Source organism: Mesoplodon mirus (assembly GCF_964341445.2).
Source record: "Mesoplodon mirus genome assembly, chromosome: 7".
NCBI classification, from domain to species: Eukaryota; Metazoa; Chordata; class Mammalia; order Artiodactyla; family Ziphiidae; genus Mesoplodon; species Mesoplodon mirus.
This window is the reverse complement of record NC_138983.1, coordinates 56,994,593-57,013,857: the sequence shown is the minus strand read 5'-3', so window position 1 is coordinate 57,013,857 and position 19,265 is coordinate 56,994,593.

Here is a 19,265-nt window from a genome sequence, read left to right as displayed (position 1 = left end):
AGCTGTGTAGAGAGGCAGAGAGGCCCCAAGAGGCAGCCCCTGAACTCCTCCTGCCCCGGATCCAGCTGACGTCACCACCCCTCCTCCCAATAAGGCAGGCAGGCCTCCCCACCATCTCCGGCACAGCCCAGACTCATACCTACCTCCACATCCTTGCTCTATTCCTGCCCCCTTCCCTCCTATACAAACTCTACCCACTGCAGGAAGCTCCCTTAGCTGTTCTTTAGCATCAGGACCACTTCCTCTGAGTTCCCAGAGTGCTGTCAGACTCACTGTCATAGAGCCATTCAATCAGCCAAGTGCCCTCTATGTAGCAGGTGCTGGACACGCAACAGTGATCAGGACAGACACAGCCCCTGCCTCCCTGGAGCTCACAGTCTAGTGGGGAGACAGGCACACAAACGATCACAAAACAGTAGGATGATCGTGCTTTCACAGGACTGACTGGTCCATGTGACTAGAGGCTTTGGGCCAGTGGGGCCCTACCTGTTCTGTTTTATTCGGGCCCTACCACAGCGCAGGCTTTAATCAGTGGAAACATTGAAAGTGCTGGGGGAGAACAGTGGAGGGAGGGCCTCCCAGGAGACCTTCCCCATTGGAGTTGGAAGAAGGGCCTTCCAGACGGAGGGAAGAGGGCAGGTGAAGGCCAGGTGTGTGCAATGAACTTAGGGGGGAGGGGTGTGGATGGTGTGGAGGATCAGTGCAGAGGAGGCTGCGAGCCAAGAGCTCCAGTGCTGTGGCCCTGTGGCCGGGGGAGGCTTAGCGTCATGACGTGCCATTGCTTGGATGGTGGCCTGTCCTGCGAGATCCTACATTTTCAGAGGGCAGGGGCTGGGTTTTTCTCTTCTCTCATGCTCTCTAGAACTGGGCTGAGAACCCAGAACGGAAGATTGAAATGATAGAGAGCTGAGGGAGGGTACGGCTGCTCCCGGCTGGCTGGGAGGACCAGTCATACTCAGGGCATCAGGTGTTGCTGGGGCAATTTTTGTGGATGAAAACAGTCACTCAGCAATATTAGGTAAGGCGAGTGGCTTTCTGCCCTACATGGAGACCCCTGCTGCTTTCAGCATCTGCTTGCCCAGGCTGCTCACAGCCATGGTCTGGGGCAGTGCAGTGACAGTGACAGACCATGTCTACCTACCAGGCACTGAGCCCCAACTCAAAGAGCCAGGCCCCTACCGACACCATTTCCAATACCTAGATTAAAGAAGCAGGGAATTCAGGTGCTAGGAGTTTAGGCTAAACCAGGATTTTAAACCAGCTTTATCCAATGTTGAGGCTCAAGCTTTTGTCACCCTGAGCCGCCCTTATCTTTATTTTTATTATTATTTTTAAAATGTATTTATTTTGGCTGCACCGGGTTTTAGTTGCAGTATGCAGGATCTTTGTTGAGGCATGCGGGATCTTTGTTAGGGCATGCGGGATGTAGTTGCCCGACCAGGGATCAAACCTGGGCCCCCTGCATTAGGGAGCGTGGAGTCTTACCCACTGGACCATCAGGGAAGTCCCCGCCCTTTTTTTTTTTTTTTTTTTTGCGGTATGCGGGCCTCTCACTGTTGTGGCCTCTCCCATTGCAGAGCACAGGCTCCGGACGCTCAGGCTCAGCGGCCATGGCTCACGGGCCCAGCCGCTCCACAGCATGTGGGATCTTCCTGGACCGGGGCACGAACCCATGTCCCCTGCATCGGCAGGCAGACTCTCAACCACTGAGCCACCAGGGAAGCCCTCGCCCTTATTTTTAAAGTACTCTCTGAGATGTTGCCTATTTTCAGCCTTGAGAAACTCACTCCAGCTTTATCCCATTCTGATCTTTGCTACTCATGCTGCAGATGCCAGCAAAGCTGTTGCTTGTTTCTGAACTCTTCAGCAGCCTTCGCCCAGAAACAATAAAGGAGGGAAGGAATCAGGAAGGCAGAGATGAGGCTGGCTCCTCCTGGGGTTCACTGGCACTTTCCCAGGGTGCTCCACCCTTCCTCCAGCCTGCAGCCCTGCCCTACCCTGAGTCATGCACTCCTCAGCACTCTTGGGGTAGCTGGTCCCCTTGCACAGACACAGCCTTCCTCCTCCGTGGCCCAGGCTCACACCATCCTACCACGCATCACCCTGCAAGTGCTTCGCTCCCTCAAGGTATTCAATGGCCACCGTCCAGGCTTACTTCTGGGCAAGATGCTTCATGGGTCTGTGGTATGCCATGTCTCCTCTGCTAGACTGTGAAGGACTTGAGGACAGGTACCTTTCATTCTCTCATCTGTGTGCTCAGTAAGCACCTACTGTGTGCCAGGTACAGTGCTGGGCACCAGAGTGCAATTGGGGCTGAAACGCCCAGAGGCCTTCTGACTGTTCTGCCACCCTGGCTGCCCCTGGTGTACCACACAAGCCTCCTCACGTTCCTTCAGCTAGAGGGCTCCAGGAGCTCAGGCCACATCAAAACCCACATCTTGGACCTCCTGGACTTCACTGGCCTCTCCAGGTATGTACCCGGTACAGGGCAAGTCCTCACAGGGGTGGGTGTGGGGCAGTTTTCACGATGATTCATCTTATGATGGCCTCGGAGAATATAACATACTGTTGGATACAGACATGCCTGAGACCTTGAGAGCCACTCTGTGCCAGTCTCCTCACCAGCAACCTTCAGAGTCGAGTTTGGCTGTGGATAGATCCTTTGCTACCCCTTCCTTTTCTCTCATTGGTTCCAGGATCCAGCCAGTCCTCTCTCTCTATTCTGGCTTCTGTTTCACTCACGGACTAGTGGCCTTGGTGGCAGGTGCCACTTCTCTGGAGCCTGTGGACTTCTCATCAGCTCCATCCAAGAAACTTGACAGGAACCTGAGACCTTATATCAGGTTCTATGCTAAACACATTGCATGAATTATCTCTTCCTCCAACAATCCTATAAAGTAGACATTATTACTATCATCCTTATTTTACAGTGGGGGAAACAGGGTCACAGGGTTTAAGTAAATTAACAAGTGATGGAATCAGGGTTTGAATCTAGGGTTGTTTATTCTAGACCATTCCTCTTAACCTCTACAGTGCCCTGCCCTGCATTTGTATTTGAGAAAGGCCTCGTTCAAAGGCATCCATGATATCACATACCAAATGGAGGAATATTTGCTCAGTAGAGAAGGAAATAATCCCTGATTAATGGGTGGGAGCATCTATGGATATTATGTAGGATTAAAATATCATTCTACTTTTGATTTAGAACAACCATCAGGCCTCGAAACTACACCTGTGAAAAGGCAATGAGGCATCTCACCTAAATTTCTTCCCCATGTGAGTCCTCTGGGGAAGATGTGTGGTCCAGGGTCTGGAAAGCAGAACCACCATGGGGTCCTTGGCTATGAAAGAGAAACCCTGACTCCTAGTCTGGATTTTTAAAGGTATTGGTGTCTACAAGGGGGCTCCCAAGTCAGGAAGAGGCTGGTGAGGAACTTGGAAAGTAGGGTTGCAATCAGACAAGCCCCTATTTTTCTCCCTAGGGTCACTTTGCACCTGAGAACAGATGACACCTGTTACACCTAACTGTTTAGCAGGTCACACTCCACTCTGTTCATTTCTCCATTGTCACCTCTGTCTGAACAGCCTTGTTATAGCCCTTGCAAGGATTTTAGAAGGATACATTTTTAAGATAATCTTTTAAAATAAATAAAGTTTTAAAAAGAATAGCTTTTGGGCTTCCCTGGTGGTGCAGTGGTTGAGAGTCCGCCTGCCGATGCAGGGGACACGGGTTCGTGCCCCGGTCCAGGAAGATCCCGCATGCCACGGAGCGGCTGGGCCCGTGAGCCATGGCCACTGAGCCTGCGTGTCCGGAGCCTGTGCTCCACAGCAGGAGAGGCCACAACAGTGAGAGGCCCGCATACTGCAAAAAAAAAAAAAAAAAAAAGAATAGCTTTTTTGTTGTTGTTTGTTTTTTGTTTTTTGCCGTGCTGCACAGCATGCAGGATCTTAGTTCTCTGACCAGGGACCGAACCTGTGTCCCCTGCAGTGGAAGTGCGGAGTCTTAACCACTGGACCGCCAGGGAAGTCCCAAGAATAGTTTTATATTTACAGAAAAGTTGCAAAGATTGTTCAGAGGATTCTCATATACTCCCCCACCCAGTTTCCTCTATTGTAACATCTTGTATTTGTCACAACTAACGAACCAGTATTGGTACATTATTGTCAACTAACTAGAGTCCCTACTTTATTTGTATTTCCTTAACTTTTACCTAATGTCCTTTTTCCGTCTCAGGATACTTCCTCACATTTAGTTATAATGTCTCCCTACCCTCTTTCTGGTCTGGACAGTTGCTTAGACTTTACTTGTTTTTGATGACCTTGACAGTTTTGAGGTGTATTGGTCAGGTATTTTGTAGACTGTCTCTCAATTTGGGTTTTCCTGATGTTTTTCTTATGATTAGACTAGAGTTAGGAGTCCTTAGGAGTAAGACCTCACAGCTGAAGTGCTATTCTCATCACGTCAGATCAAGGGTACATTCGATCAACATGACTCATTACTGTGGATGTTAACCTTGATCACATGGCCAAGGTTATGTCTGTCAGGTTTCTCCACTGCAAAGTTACTAAGAGGATGCATTCTGTGTTGTACCAGCCCAGTCACTAAGATGGGAGGGGCAGCACCCCTGGAAGTCTGCACAGTGGTGATAATAGTAACCAATGAGGGAACCCACAAAAAGGAAGATGAATCTCAGAGGGTAGCACCCTGTTAGTGTCAAAGGCTTTGGGCTCTACCAGGCCAAAACAGGGAGCTGGTCTCCTTCATCTCAGTGTCCCCGGTACTTGGCACAAGGCTTTCTGATGAATGCATTGGATTTTTTTCTTTTGCAGATGCATTTGTTTTCGTTTTGCAGTTGCATTTTTTAAGTTGAGGTGAAATTCACTTAACATAAAATTAACCGTTTTAAACTGCACAATTCAGTGCCATTTATACATTCACAGTGTTGTACAACCACCCCCTCTATCTAGTTCCAAATGTTTTCATCACCCCAAAAGGAAACCCCATAGCCGTTGAGCAGTCGCTCCTTATTTCCCTCTCTCCTCAGCCCCCATACCTATTCTGGATATTTCATATAAATGGAATCATAATATGTGACCTTTTGTATTTGGCTTCTTTCACATGGAATAATGTTTTCAAGGTTCATCTGCACTGTAGAATGTGTCAGAACTTCATTCCTTTTATGGCTGAGTAATATTCCATCGTATTTATATACCACATTTTGTTCATCCATTCCTGGAATTTGGGTTGTTTCCACCTTTTGGCTATTGTGAATTGTGCTGTTATGAACATTCATGTATAAGTATCTGTTTTAATACCTGTTTTCAATTTAAAATCTGTTTTCAATTCTTTTGTGTATACCTCTGCATGATTAGATTTTTAAAGAAGGTGATATATCTTCACAGGTTTTTAGGAAGCTGGTCAAACTTATGTAGCAGCTCTGGTTATGGACTAGGGCCTGTGGGAAGGGGATTTCTGTCTTGGGCCTGTCAAGTTATCATCTTATCAATAGGTTGGATAAAGACAGCACACATGTATCAAATTCTCCTACAAGAAGCCAAGAGGAAGAGTTGAATCACAATTCAAATACATAAAGAGAGCAAAGAATCAAGTCTTGCAGTAGATTTCTTCAAATGATTGTCCAAGCACAGGATATGGGTGAACTGATTTACCAACAATAATGCAAAAACGAGTTCAGAGTTTGAGCTGAGCACAGCTCTATGTGAGCCAAGGCAACAGCTACCAAACAAGCAAATGAAGGAGGCATTAACAGAGACATAGCATTCAGAAGAGAGGTGACTGCCCTGCTCTGCTGCACACTCAGCCAGACCCACCTGAGCTCTCAGGCCTCTCTGACATGTTGGGGTATGCTGTGGGTCAGGAGAAGGTGACCAGACTACAGAGGCCTGGAAACCAGGTCACGTGACAAGTGGGCACAGGATCCAAGTGTAGGCAGGGAGGCTGGAGCAGGGTCTTTGTTGTCCAGGGTCTGAAGGACTGGTGCCCAGGAAAGAAGGCTTTTGATCCACCAGGGAGTGAGCTCCCTTCCTTTTAGGGAAGGGTGTATGGAATGAGCAGGGGAAAGACTCAGAAGGACATCAGGTATGCCCAGGTGACTCTGGGGGTCAGATGACTCCCTGGGGTTTTTCAATACTGAGAAACAGATTTAGCCTGAGGGGGAGAGAGGGGCAAAGAGAATGAACCTCCAGTGGGGTTGGTTTTTTTCTCTTCACCTCCCCTCCCCTTCCTCTCCTCCTCCTCTTTCTCCCTTCTCCTCCAGGCTGGCACCCAGCACCATTCTATCCGGGGAAGAGGCAGCTAAATCTCAACACAAGTTAAGGATTTTTGTAAGAATGATAAGCTGAAATCAACAGGGTAGAATTTTACTGGCTAGGTTATAGGGAATTCTCTGGCAGTCCGGTGTTTAGGACTCTCCACTCTCACTGCTGAGGGCAAGGGTTCAATCCCTGGCTGGGGAGCTAAGATCCCACAAGCCGTGTAGCGTGGCCCAGAATAAAATAAAATAAAATAACTAGGTTGTAAAATCCCAGGAAAATGTTTGTTTGTGCCATGATGGTGAGTGAAAAAAAGCAGAGGATACAATTAAATGTGCATTATGACTAAGTTACAATGCACAGAAAACTCTGATACAAAGCACACCAAAATCTTAACATCACTTATCTGTGTGGATTAGGACTGTCAGACCTTTTATTTTGTTTTATATTTTTCTGTATTTTTCAGATGTTTTTTAATGAAGAGACATTATTTCTATAGTCATTAAAAAAAAAACTTTGTCTAATACGTACTTGAGAATGAATTTAACTGGGATAGCTGTGGGGTTCCATGGAAGCTGCCTGCAGTTTTCACCTGGCCACTTCCTGCCTTGCCTGGGGCTGGCTGTGTGGCACTCCCCACTTCCCTGGACCCACTCTCAGCGGTTCTTCTGGGCCCCTGGACCTCCCACACAGGGCTCTGTTCCCAGCAGGCACTTGGGAAACTTCAGTAAACACATGACATTTTGCTTGAAGAGCCACACAAATAAGTGACTCAAGAGTTGGAAGGAGAGCCCTAGCCCACTTTCAGGTAGAAAAGACCCGAGGGGTGGGGAGACCACAAGACGGGCACAGCCAACAGCACTGGGCAATTGCCAGGATGGAGCAGGCCTCTCTCTTCCCAATGGCACTGCAGTTGGCCATCAGCCTGGACGGACTCTGAGTCCTGAGGAGCCAGGGGTGGTGTTCGGCTCACGTGGTCTCCAGACATCGCCATGTGAGAGCCCGGATTCACTGAGTGCCTCCTTAGTGCTATACTGGGCTGACCCTTTGTGTACATTCATTTAATCTACACAGCAAGCCCACCGGGTCAGTGTCCCATTTTACCTACAAGAAAACTTAAGGCCAGAAAGATTAAGCACCAGGTCATACAGCTCATACGTAACGGAGGTGCTTTTAACCACTATTGCCCACGACCTTAAAATAGTCTGCAACACTTCAGCTTTCTGCTTGGTAAAGTAGCCTGTCTCTTGTTCTACTTGGCCTTGATGCAGCCCCATTGATCGTTTGGTTATTGCATGTGATGACACTTTAACTGTGGCCTTGGAGAAAGGATCTCCTGCTTACTTCTTCATCTCTTGGGGATGGCAGAGAGCTGGAGGTAACAGTTGCAGGGACCCCACTCCCATCCCCAGCCCTGGCTCTGGTGGCCCGTTCTGGGCCCTGGGGGCAGCTGGGGTTTGTGTGGGCTTGAAGATAGAAAGGAGACCCTCAGGGAAATCACATAAGGCAGGCCCCAGATCCCAGGTTGCGGTGAGTTCCTGTTGCCAAGGGCACTGTGATCAGGGCCTGGACAGGACAGTTGGGATTTCACAAAAGGGCAATTGGAGGTTATGACCACAGGGGGCCTTTCTGTCCTTCAGATTCTAAGAGTCTACGATTCTAAGACTCTCAGATATTGATAGGCTCAGGGGGGAGTGGTGGGGCAGTGGGTTGGTGCCTTTTCTTACCTGCTCAGATGCTTTCAGAGCCTAGGCCTACCCACTCAGGGATATAACCGTAGGCATCCTTTACTTTTGAAATGAACTTTAAAATATATTCTGGTTTATTTTTAAATTTTTATTTACTTATTTATTTGGTTGTGCTGTGTCTTTGTTGTGGCAGGCAGGCACCTTAGTTGCAGCACATGGGCTCCTTAGTTGTGGCATGTGAATTCTTAGTTGCGGCATGCATGTGAGATCTAGTTCCCTGACCAGAGATCGAACACAGGCCCCCTGCATTGGGAGCGCAGAGTCTTAACCGCGGCACCATCAGGAAGTCCCACCATGGGCATCCTTGCCACAGGCCAAGAATGGGACTGGTGTTTGTGTGGCTGCTGGCGGGGCTTCTCCTGAGGGTCGAGAGGACTAACCCCTGGGGGTGAAGGCATAGCACTATGAACTAACTCAAGAAACATTTTCTATCATGTGCTGGGGAGAAACGGTTGTTTGGGCTGGGTGCTGGGGATACAAAGAGTGATCACCCAGTCCCTGCCCTTGGATGGAGGCAGATAGACCCAGAGATGGGGTCTCGATGCTGAGACAGAGGGCACACAGGGGATGCGGGAGCCAGAGGGGACACATGTACCCAGGGACTTTGCAAGGCTGGTTCTCTCCTCCCTCAGTTCTTCCAACGCTCTGTGGGGCCCAGGCTGATGGCCTCTGAATAACCAAGGGCTATGCTGAGTCTGCCTGCTGCCCAGGCCCCAAATATATTGAGTCATGGCAGCCCAGCTCTGGTTGCTGGACATCAGGAGAAAGTGACAGCTGCCGCATGTGGCCCATTGGGTAACTGAAAAGAGGTTAGTGGTTTGCAGGTATTGAGTAACCACTGGGCTTCCTGAAACTTCAAGTTTCTTTCTGGACCACTCCCCATCTTCCTCTTTCAGGGTCAGGCTGGGGGCTGGGGAGTATCCACAAGCCCTCATCCACTTATTTATTCATTCAATGGTCATTTGCTCACCACCTCCCCTGCTCCTGCGTGTCCTGGGCTTGGGGGACTCCAAGAGACATCCATGGGGTTCTGCCCTCCTGAGTTCCCTGGCTCAGATAATGATACCACCATCTACTTCTACAGCCAAGGCAGAATTCCAGGCATCAGTCTGGACTCCTCCCTCACACCCCCCATGTCTCCCCTTCTGTTATTCTGTACTGTCCTGTCACATCATTTATTATCTTTTATTGTAAAAGCTCCAATTGTCTATCTTTTCCTTCTAGACTGAATGAAAGCAAGGACTGTATCTATCTTGTTTTCTGCTGTATTCCTGGCACCTGGCACAGTGCCAGCACTTAGTAGCTGCTCATTAAACATTATTGAATGAATGAGTAAATCCCTTGAATTCTATTCCCTTGATATTCCTTGGATCCATACCCTTCCCCCTTCCCCGCCACAACATTTGCTCAGATCTCATCCTCCACCTGAACTATTGAGCAGCCTTCTCATTGCACTGTCTACCTTACCTCCCCCATCCAATTTATTTTCCACACTACATCCAGAGATCTCATTCTAAAGTGCCTGTCTGTCCTACTCAGAACACTTCCTGGCTCCCTATCACTCTCAGGAACAAGGCCACCTTTCTTGGATGGAAAAAAAAATTAGGGTAGACATGACTGATCATTCCACTATCATTTTCCCTGTGAAATGATCAGAAAGATAAGCAATAATACAAAAACTTGCCATGATACTATATAAACTAAAGATAAGAGAGGATCACAAGGCAAAGTGTGAGGGAGAAATTGCACTAACTAGATGGTAGAGAGGGACAGATTGAGAAACACATTACTGGATGACACACCACTTTCTCCTCCCTCTGAAACAGAATAGCACGTGTCATACTGTGTCATTAACTGACCATGTGCCTCCCTTCTCCTTTACTGCAAGCTCCTTAAGGACAAGAACCGTGTCTAAAATTTATCTTGATGTCTCTGGCACCTAGCACAGGCCTTGGCACATAATAGGCACTCAATACATATTTGTTGAATGAATGAATCATAGGATTAAATGAATTAATGAATGAAGAACCAATGGTTCCAAAGTAAATAAAACAGACTAATTCCCACTGCCTACTCTTCTCTCAGGGACCCAGGGTCAGCAATGACTAAATGGACTTTTGGCCATACCCCAACCATCAGGGTTGTTGAGGGCATGGATTCCAGCACCAGAAAGTCATGGTGGAGTCCTGGCTCCATCAGTTATTAACTGTGTGAGCTTGGGCAAGTAACCTAACCTCTCTGTGCCTCACCTTTGTCATCTGTAAAATGGGGATAGTAATAATACCAATTAAGAGCATTGTTGTGAGAACTAAATTTACGTGCATGTGTGTAAATTTAGTGTGTATATATTTAGTATATATATGTATACACATACATATATATAAATAAATGTACCTGTATATACTATACTATATATTATACTATATATGCTATATACTATATATAATATACACTAGATATAGATATAAATATAGATAGACAGTGATATTTAAGTTCCAGCTATTATTGATGATGTTGGTGATAATTCCCTAATAAACCCTATCAGCTTCTCTTTTTTTGTGTCTACAACATCTGTTTCACGGTGGGATTGAAACTTCCACCATTATTAAGCAATGCAACGTAAAGTTGAGAGGGGCAGGAGGCGGTGCCTGGCCTGGCTTTTTCTCTGCCTGGTGGAGCAAGAGTGAACAAAAACAATCAACATGGGACCTGTGAAAGATCCTACACACAGGAGGAAGAAAATTGTCCTGAAGATTCAGATGAAGAACTTTTTATCTCTGAAATGATTTTCTATAAGAAACAGAATAAACCTCTAAAAGTTATCTGCTGATATTCTCAAAACAAACACATACCCCAGGAAGCTTTGATATAGTGGTTATTTGCTGGATGCCTCCCAAGTGGGCAAAGGATGTGAACAAGCAGTTTATAGAAATGGAAATGCAAATGGCTTGCAAACATGAAAGGATGCTTGTTTCCCTCATAAGAGAAATGCAAACCCAAACTACAGGAAACATGATTTTTCACCTGTGAGACTGGCAGATATCCAACAGTTTGATATCACAGGGTTGTGAGGCCCTAGTGAAATCCACTGTGGGGATTTTTGAATCCTTTGGGGATTTGACTTCGAAGAATTCACTCCTCCTTCCTTTTCAGCCATGTTGTTTAAGTGAGATTTCTTCCATTCCACTTCCAGGGGTGGCCCTGATGGCCTGAAGCCTACTAAATTTTGTATCATTCAGAGGAGATCATCGAAAATTGGGCAGGCTATTTAGGCACTCTGAGCTTTGATTCCTTGTCTGTAAAATGCAGACAGTAGTAGACACTCAGGGAAAGCAGCCAGCACCGTGTCTGGCACATAATCAATAAGTGACACATTTTATTGACTTTAGTAACTGGGTACATATGAGTTTAAATATATGTGCTTGACAATCTGAAGGCTTATAGAATTATAAACTGGAGCTCTACTTTCTAAACCATTATAGAAGATAAAAACAAGAAAAACCTAGAATGTATAGCAGAGAAGAAAAAACAAAGCATTAAGGAAACACGAAAATAAAGAAGTAAAATGAGACTACATCAGTTATGAAATAGATATAAATAAATTATGCTATGCTAGGCAAAGATTCTCAGCCTCACATTTAAAAATAAAATTCAACTAGACTATGTTCTGCTTATAAGAAATACTTCAAATACACATAATGTCCAAGTGTAGTAAAGATATATATGTAAAAAATAGGATATGAGTATTAAAAGAAAACATGGGGAAAAGATCTTAGAGTAGGAAAGGATTTTCTAATTTTGGCTCAAAATCCAGAAACCATAAGAGAAAAGATTGATCCATTCAACAACAGAAAAATAAAAACTTCTACAATTAAAAAAGAAAAACCTAAGTAAATTCAAAAGACAAATGATAAGTTGGGAAGAACCATTTTTAATTCAGATAACAGAGGGATAGATAATCTTCCTAAAATATAAAAAGCTAATAGGAATCAATAAGCCCAACAACCTTATAGAAAAATGGTTGAAGGATATAATAGAAAAAGAAATGCACATAGATCCCAAATGCCTCTTTTGTTATGAAAAGATGTGCTCAAAATAAGAGAAATGCAAATCCAAATACACTGAGACAAGATTTTTCACCTATCAGATTGGCAAAATTGCTAAAGTTTGCTATCACGGTGCTGGTGAAGCTATGGAGAAATAAGTGCTCTCATACAGTGCTGATGGGAGGGTAAATTGGTACAACCCAATGACATGCAATTCAGCAGTAGTTATCAAATTTACAAACGCAGAATCCTTTTGATTTAGTAATAATATTTCTGTGAAATTTTCCCTCACGGACAAAAAGTATGTACACAGTTATTCAATGCAACATTGTTTGTACTAGCAAAAATTGGAAACAATCCAAATGTCTACCAACAGAGAATTGGTTAAATACATTCTGGAACCTCTATACAATGGGATACTCCGCAGCCCCTAGAAAGAATAAGGAAACTTGCAATGTGCAAGTTGAAGAAGGAAAATTAAGAAAAATCCGCGAGGTACAATTGAGTGATAAAATGCAAGATTCTGTGTATTGTGTATGTTACGTTTGTGTTTTTAAAAAAAGGAAAATAGGGCTTCCCTGGTGGCACAGTGGTTGAGAGTCCGCCTGCCGATGCAGGGGACATGGGTTCGTGCCCCGGTCCGGGAAGATCCCACATGCCGCAGAGTGGCTGGGCCCATGAGCCATGGCCGATGAGCCTGCATGTCTGGAGCCTGTGCTCCGCAACGGGAGAAGCCACAACAGTGAGAGGCCCACATACGGCAAAAAAATAAATAAAAATAAAATAAAATTAAAATTAAAAAAAGGAAAATAAGTAGAGATATTTGTATTTGCACAGAGAAACTCAAGGATACACAAGAAAATAATAAAACCACTTTCCAGCTTAGGGGTGAAGGGAGAAGTGGGAACTGGGTAGATGAATAATGGAGAATGGAGGGAGGCTCTTCTCTGTATATCTTTTTTTCTTGTATTTTAATTGTTGAAATGTAAATACATTATTCATTCAAAATTTTAAGTAAAAAAGTTAAATGACAAAGAAAATTTACATTAAAAACCACAAACAAAGCTATGTTAGGTAAGTGCAAAGTAGGGGATGGTAATAGTGATATAAGAAATAATAAAAATTGTTGCTAAAAGCATTAAATGGGCTAAAAGGGGGATACTTTTATTCATTTAAAAAATACAATCCATGGACTTCCCTGGTGGAGCAGTGGTTGAGAATCCACCTGCAAATTCAGGGGACACAGTTTCAATCCCTGGTCAGGGAAGATCCCACATGCCGCAGAGCAACTAAGCCCTTGCGCCACAACTACTGAGCCCACACCCCACAACTACTGAAGCCTGTGCGCTCTAGGGCCCACGTGCCACAAGTACTGAGCCTGCGTGCTGCAACTACTGAAGCCTGAGCGCTACAGCCCGTGCTCCGCAACAGGAGAAGCCACTGCAATAAGCCCTTGCACCGTAACAAAGAGTAGCACCCATTCACCGCAACTAAAGAAAGCCTGCCTGCAGCCAAAAAAAAAAAAAAATACAATCCATAATGAGGAAGGCTTTTATATATTGAATCATAGAGCATCAAAATAGATGAAGTACAAATAGAAGAATTAATGTAAATAAAAAGTATTAAGAGATACATCATTATCAGTCTGATAGGTTACATAGGCTAAAAATAAATATGGATATACATTATTTTAAAATATATGTGTGTGTATGTGTATGGTACAACTAAACTAATAAAATATCAAAAGATGGATCCTATAAAAAGTGAGCACACATCTCCTTTTAAAAAATCCATAGAACACATAAAAAGTAAAATCTAAAAAATAAAATATACATAAACTACAGACTTTAATTAAACCAAAGTCCCCCTATACACCTGAAATAAAACTAGAACTTCATAACACAATATTTCTATTAACAATTAAAACAAACAACTCCTAAGCCTAAATATTCCCCTAAAAAGACTTTTACTGAGTCAAAGAGAAATAAAAAATTCAATGACCAACTATTTATAAAATAATGATAAAGAAAACTTTACATATCAAAATGTACAATGTGCAGCCAAAGCTAAATTCAGAGGGAAAACATAGCTTTAAATGCTTATGTTATTTTAAAAAATGACAAGAAACAAAATAGACATTCACTTTAATAAGCTTGTAGAGAAAGAACAGAAAAGCTACCCCAAGGTAATTAAAGGGAAGAAAATAATAAAGATAAAAGCAGAATTACTTAGTAAACCATAGAGCTGAGAAATAAATTCAGGTGTATTTTAAACAAGCAAACAAAAAAAGTCCGTGGTATGTCATATAAAACCTGTCATGACTTGGCCCTTGCATTTTATCTATCCCTTCACCCGACTTCCCACACTCATCTCCTGCCATTCTGAACTATGGATCCCTTGCTATCTGAACCAAATAGATTGATTTAAATAAAATGTTTGAGAGAGAGCTGGTTCTGTGAACTCTTATTGGTTGCTTACCACTGTCATCCACCAGTCAAGTCCACCTACCTTTTAAGGCCCAGCTCAAATGCCCCCTCCTCCAGGCAGGCTTTATGGATCCAAACTACAGCTCAAGCCAGACTGGGGTAAGCTCTGCAAAAGAATGGGTGAATCCAACACTGGGGGCAGAGAGGAGGTTGCATCCAACCATGGGGGTAGAGGAAAGCTGTCTGGTAGAGGGGGCCTTGAACTGGTTAGTGAAGGAGAAAGGATTCCAGTCAGCAATGAGCAGGGGGAAAGATCTCTCCAGGAGGAAGGAAAAGCATGAGCAAACGCAGGGTTGTCTGTGAATGGACTGAGTGATTTGGAAAACTGTGGGATGTCTCATATGACTAGGCTGTGGAAGGCTGATAGGGAGTGGGGACAGGGGAGTGTGGAAAGGTCAACGGGGCAGGTCACGAAGGACCTTGAATGACACATTGAGGGGCTTATGCTTCCTCCCCCTGTGGGTGATGGAGAGTAGCCAGAAGTTTCTGAGCAGGATTGTGAGGTTGGAGCTGTCACATGGTCAGCTCCCTGACGAGCCCCACTCTCACTGAGGTGGGGGAAAGCAAGGTGGTGGGTTGTATGAGGGGGGATCCCTTCAGCTGGCAGGCTGCCCAGGAGAAGCTGGGGAGAAGCAGAGTGGGTAGCTCTGGCTCTGGTGGCCTGGGCCTGGGGTTGGGATAAGGGGCCTGGCCCTGAGTCTGTTTCTCCTCCTTGACCCATTTCCCAGCTTCTGTGTGCCACCTCCCCACCCCCATCACGACCAGGGAGAGGCTGGGAGGCAGCTCCCGGCACCTCCCCCAGTCGCCAAGGGGCTTTTCTATCCACCCATCTGGCCCAGCCCCTGCAGGGGCCTCTGTGGTCAGGTCTTTGTGTCTGCACAGTGGCCTTCTTTGTCCTGAGCAGCAACCCCCTCCCTCTTGCCCTTCTCTCTCTGCCTGTGTTACAAAAAGCAGCAGTTTTGCAGAGAGACTGGCCAGGGCTCTGATCTTGGCTTCCCCCACTGAGTCTCTGTGTGACCCTGACCAAGCCATTTTGCCTGAGCCTTAGTTTTTAGTTCATGAAAAGGAGCTGTGTGAGGAATCAAACTCCTGACAAGAATTGGTCTGCTAGTTAGTGCTGAGAGGTAAACAACAAATGATGGCCACAGGGACCCCTACCCAACCTCAGGCTGTTCACTGAAACTCCTGATTACATCTCCCACCTCATCCTCATCACTGCCTGGCCAGGTGGCCATCATTTACCCATTTGACAGATGAAGAAACAAAGGTCTGAGGATAGGACTGGCTTCACAGGCATTGACCCATGCTTTGAAGGTCCCTGTACTTGATTTAATGCTCTACTATCCCATCTTGAGATTCATACTAATTTTTGAATAAGGGGCCTGCATTTTCATTTTGCCCTGGGTTCCTCAAATTATGTGGCTGGTCCTGCTGGTAGAAAGGTAGAACAGAGGCTTGCTTAGGCCTGGACCAGGCTTCCTGCTTCTGGGGCTGCCTCCCCTGGGTGCCAGCATCTTGGCATGCCAAGAGCCAGAGCTTCCAGGCCGCATTTGACATCAGAGGCCTGGCCCCTGCCCTGGAAATCTGAGGAGCACAGTTCCCGGTCGGTGAGGGAGGCAGGGATGGTCCAGGCCGATGCAGCAGTCCAGAGAGCTAGCAAGACAAGGCTGCTGGAGCCAGCCCAGCCCTGTGTAACCAGAGCTGCAGCGTGGGTCCCAGTGCCATGGCTCAGTCATCACTCCGGGAACTCAGCAGGGCCTTCCTTCCCAGCCCATTGCAGTTTCAGGGCCAGGAGACCTACCGCAGACTCACTGTGTGATTTGGACATTCACTTCCACTTTCTGCACTTCAGTTTCCCTATATGTAAAATGATAAAGATAACACCTACCTCTTAGGGTTCTGGTGAAGATTAAATTAGATACTTTAAGACAATGACTAGGGCTTCCCTGGTGGCACAGTGGTTGAGAATCCGCCTGCCAATGCAGGGGACATGGGTCCGATCCCTGGTCCGGGAAGATCCCACATGCCGTGGGGCATCTAAGCCCGTGCGCCACAACTACTGAGCCTGCGCTCTAGATCCCGCGACCCACAACTACTGAAGGCTGCGCGCCTAGAGCCCGTGCTCTGCAACAAGAGAAGCCACTGCAATGAGAAGCCCGCGCACCGCAACGAGGAGTAACCCCCACTCGTCACAACTAGAGAAAGCCGGCGCACAGCAGCAAAGACCCAACACAGCCAAAAATAAATAAATAAAATAAATTTATATAAAAAAAGAGACAATGACAAGCACAAAGAAGGCGATCAGTAGAGTTCTTACTCATTTACTCATACAATAAATATTCATTGAGGTTGCCCGGGTGACAAAGACAGTGCTGTGTGCAGGACATTTAACTGTGAACTGGAGGGACCCTAGCCCTGCCCTCAAGTAGATGCCCATTAAAGGAGGAGATAGATATCGACAGTGATAAGGCTGTGGTAAGTGATGTGACAGAGGGAGGTACCTGATGGGGCACCTGGGCTGGGACTTAGAGAGCGATGGTGGGGAGTTAGGAGAAAGGGCCAAGGGTGGAGAAGCATCAGGGGGCACAGGCAGAGGGAGCTGCAAGTGCCAGGCAGGAGGCGAGTGAGGGCTCAGCACTGCAGTCTGGCTGGAGCAGAGGCAGGAGGGGAGGTGGGGGGGGAGGAAAGGCCTGGTGTGGTAGCCTGCAGAGCCAGGATTTATCTTGAGGGTGGTGGTGGCCACCAGAGGGTGTAAGGCAGGCAATGGCTAAGGAGGGTGATGGCGCCTGTGAAGGAGGGCTTGGAGGTGTCATGTCCCAGCTGAGCGACAAGACTTGAGCCGGGGCCAGGGCTCCACCCCCAGCACAAATTCTCAGAGTGGGTTTTCTCAGGGGAGATGAGAGCAGTCAGAGAGGGAAGATGAGAAGTCTTGAGAGAGCGAAATGCCTCCTCAGGGTTGGAGAGGCAGGAAGCCTCCTAATGCCTGGGGAGAAGCACTCCCGGGCTTGCCCTCCCCATCCTGACCTGCTGCTGCTAATGGAACCCTGCTCCCTGCTTCCTCTCATGGTCCCCCCTCCTCGTGGGGACCATAACGTGTCTGGGCCTTCGCCACTAGCCCGCCTTGGCTGCTTGGTTGCATGCTCTTCCACCCATCTGTAACGGAGCCTTGTGTGGAGCTTGCTATGGGACTTGCTGGGCCTCAGTTCCTAGCCGGATCATGGTTCATCAAACTCTTACAAGAAAATGTAAGTAAATACAAAGATAAAAGCAAAGGAGCTCAGATTGAAGTGGGATGGGGGCTCCTCAGGCTGCCCTATGTAGAGGAGACTCAGCTGGGGGATTTGGAGCCTGCTGGACTTGATGATCTCCAAAGCCCAGTGATGAGTGTCAGGGAAAGATGTCAGGAGACCTAGACTTCCAGCCCTTTATGAGAGGGAAATCCTAACCCTTTGAACCTAGGTCACTGGGGATGATGAGCAAAACCCTGAAAAAAGGACACCAGACGGGCCACTGAAGAAGGGATCGTTATTGCCATTTTGCAGAAAAGGAAACTGAGGCTCAGAGAAGCATCAAAGGAGGTGAGGCAAGATGGGAACCTGAACTCAAGGCTGTGGTGTTCAAGGGCCTAAGTCACCTGTTGTGGTAGCTCAGATACTGTGTTTCTCAGGGATGCAGTTTCTTTTGCTGTAAAGTAAGGGACTTGACCAGAGCAGGAGCAGAACTCTGGGCTGCCCACCCTCCAGTCGACCGGAGACTGAAGCAGAGCCCTGGGTCCGCATACTGGTGTCAAAGGAATTTTTTCTCTGGACCTAAATAGCAGTTACAGTAGAGGGCTGATGGGAGGGGCAAGAAGGAGGTTGGCTGAGGCCTCCAGTGTCCAGGGGGCCTTCCCCACACTGAGACCCCAAGGCCCGGACTCCATAAGTAGGGGCCACAGAGATTCCTAGCCTCCTAGAAGCTGCATGGACCAGCTTGGACAATAGGTGGAGGAGGCTGGACAAGAGGCCTTTGTGTCTCCCGGGTGAAGGTCCCTGGGGAACTGCTGAGGCGGCTGAGCCACACAGGACTGTGTGTCCACCCTGCTCCTGCTCCTGGCAAGGCTGCAGCCAGGCCCCAGTCAGCTGATGTGGAGCCCAGCAGGACTCAAGGTCCCAGGGCCCTGGGCCAGCTCCTTGGCCACAGAAACAGACCTCCTGTGCACTGGTCCAGACACTGACTGTCTAAAGCCACACATGGAAGGTCACTGGTTGTTGGGAGGGTGAGTGTAATTGCCTCTAATTCACAGAAAAGGAGGCCCTGAAAGGGGCTGGAACTGGGTCAAGGTCTCCCAGAGTCAGTGCTGAAGCTGAGCCAGAACATGCACTCCTGACGCCTAGACCAGAATGAGAGAGAGGGGGGCATTCATTCATTCATCCGTTCAAACATCCAACAAGTATTGCACAATTCCTGGGACCTCTGCGACCAGTGAGAAGAAGGCAGACAGACCTGGTCCCTGCTCTCCTGGAGCTCACAGTCCAGGAAAGGGACAGACATAGGGTCCCTGGCCACAGGAGCCGTGGGAGTGGGGTTGAGGGTAGAGAAGGGAGTGATGTCTGTGGCTGGAGTCGTCTGAGAAGGCATCTCAAGGGAAGCAGCTGAAGATGATGGACCAAAAAAAGCCGAGTGTTCAGGAAATTTCTAGTGACTCTTTCTGGCTGAGATTAAGCACAGAG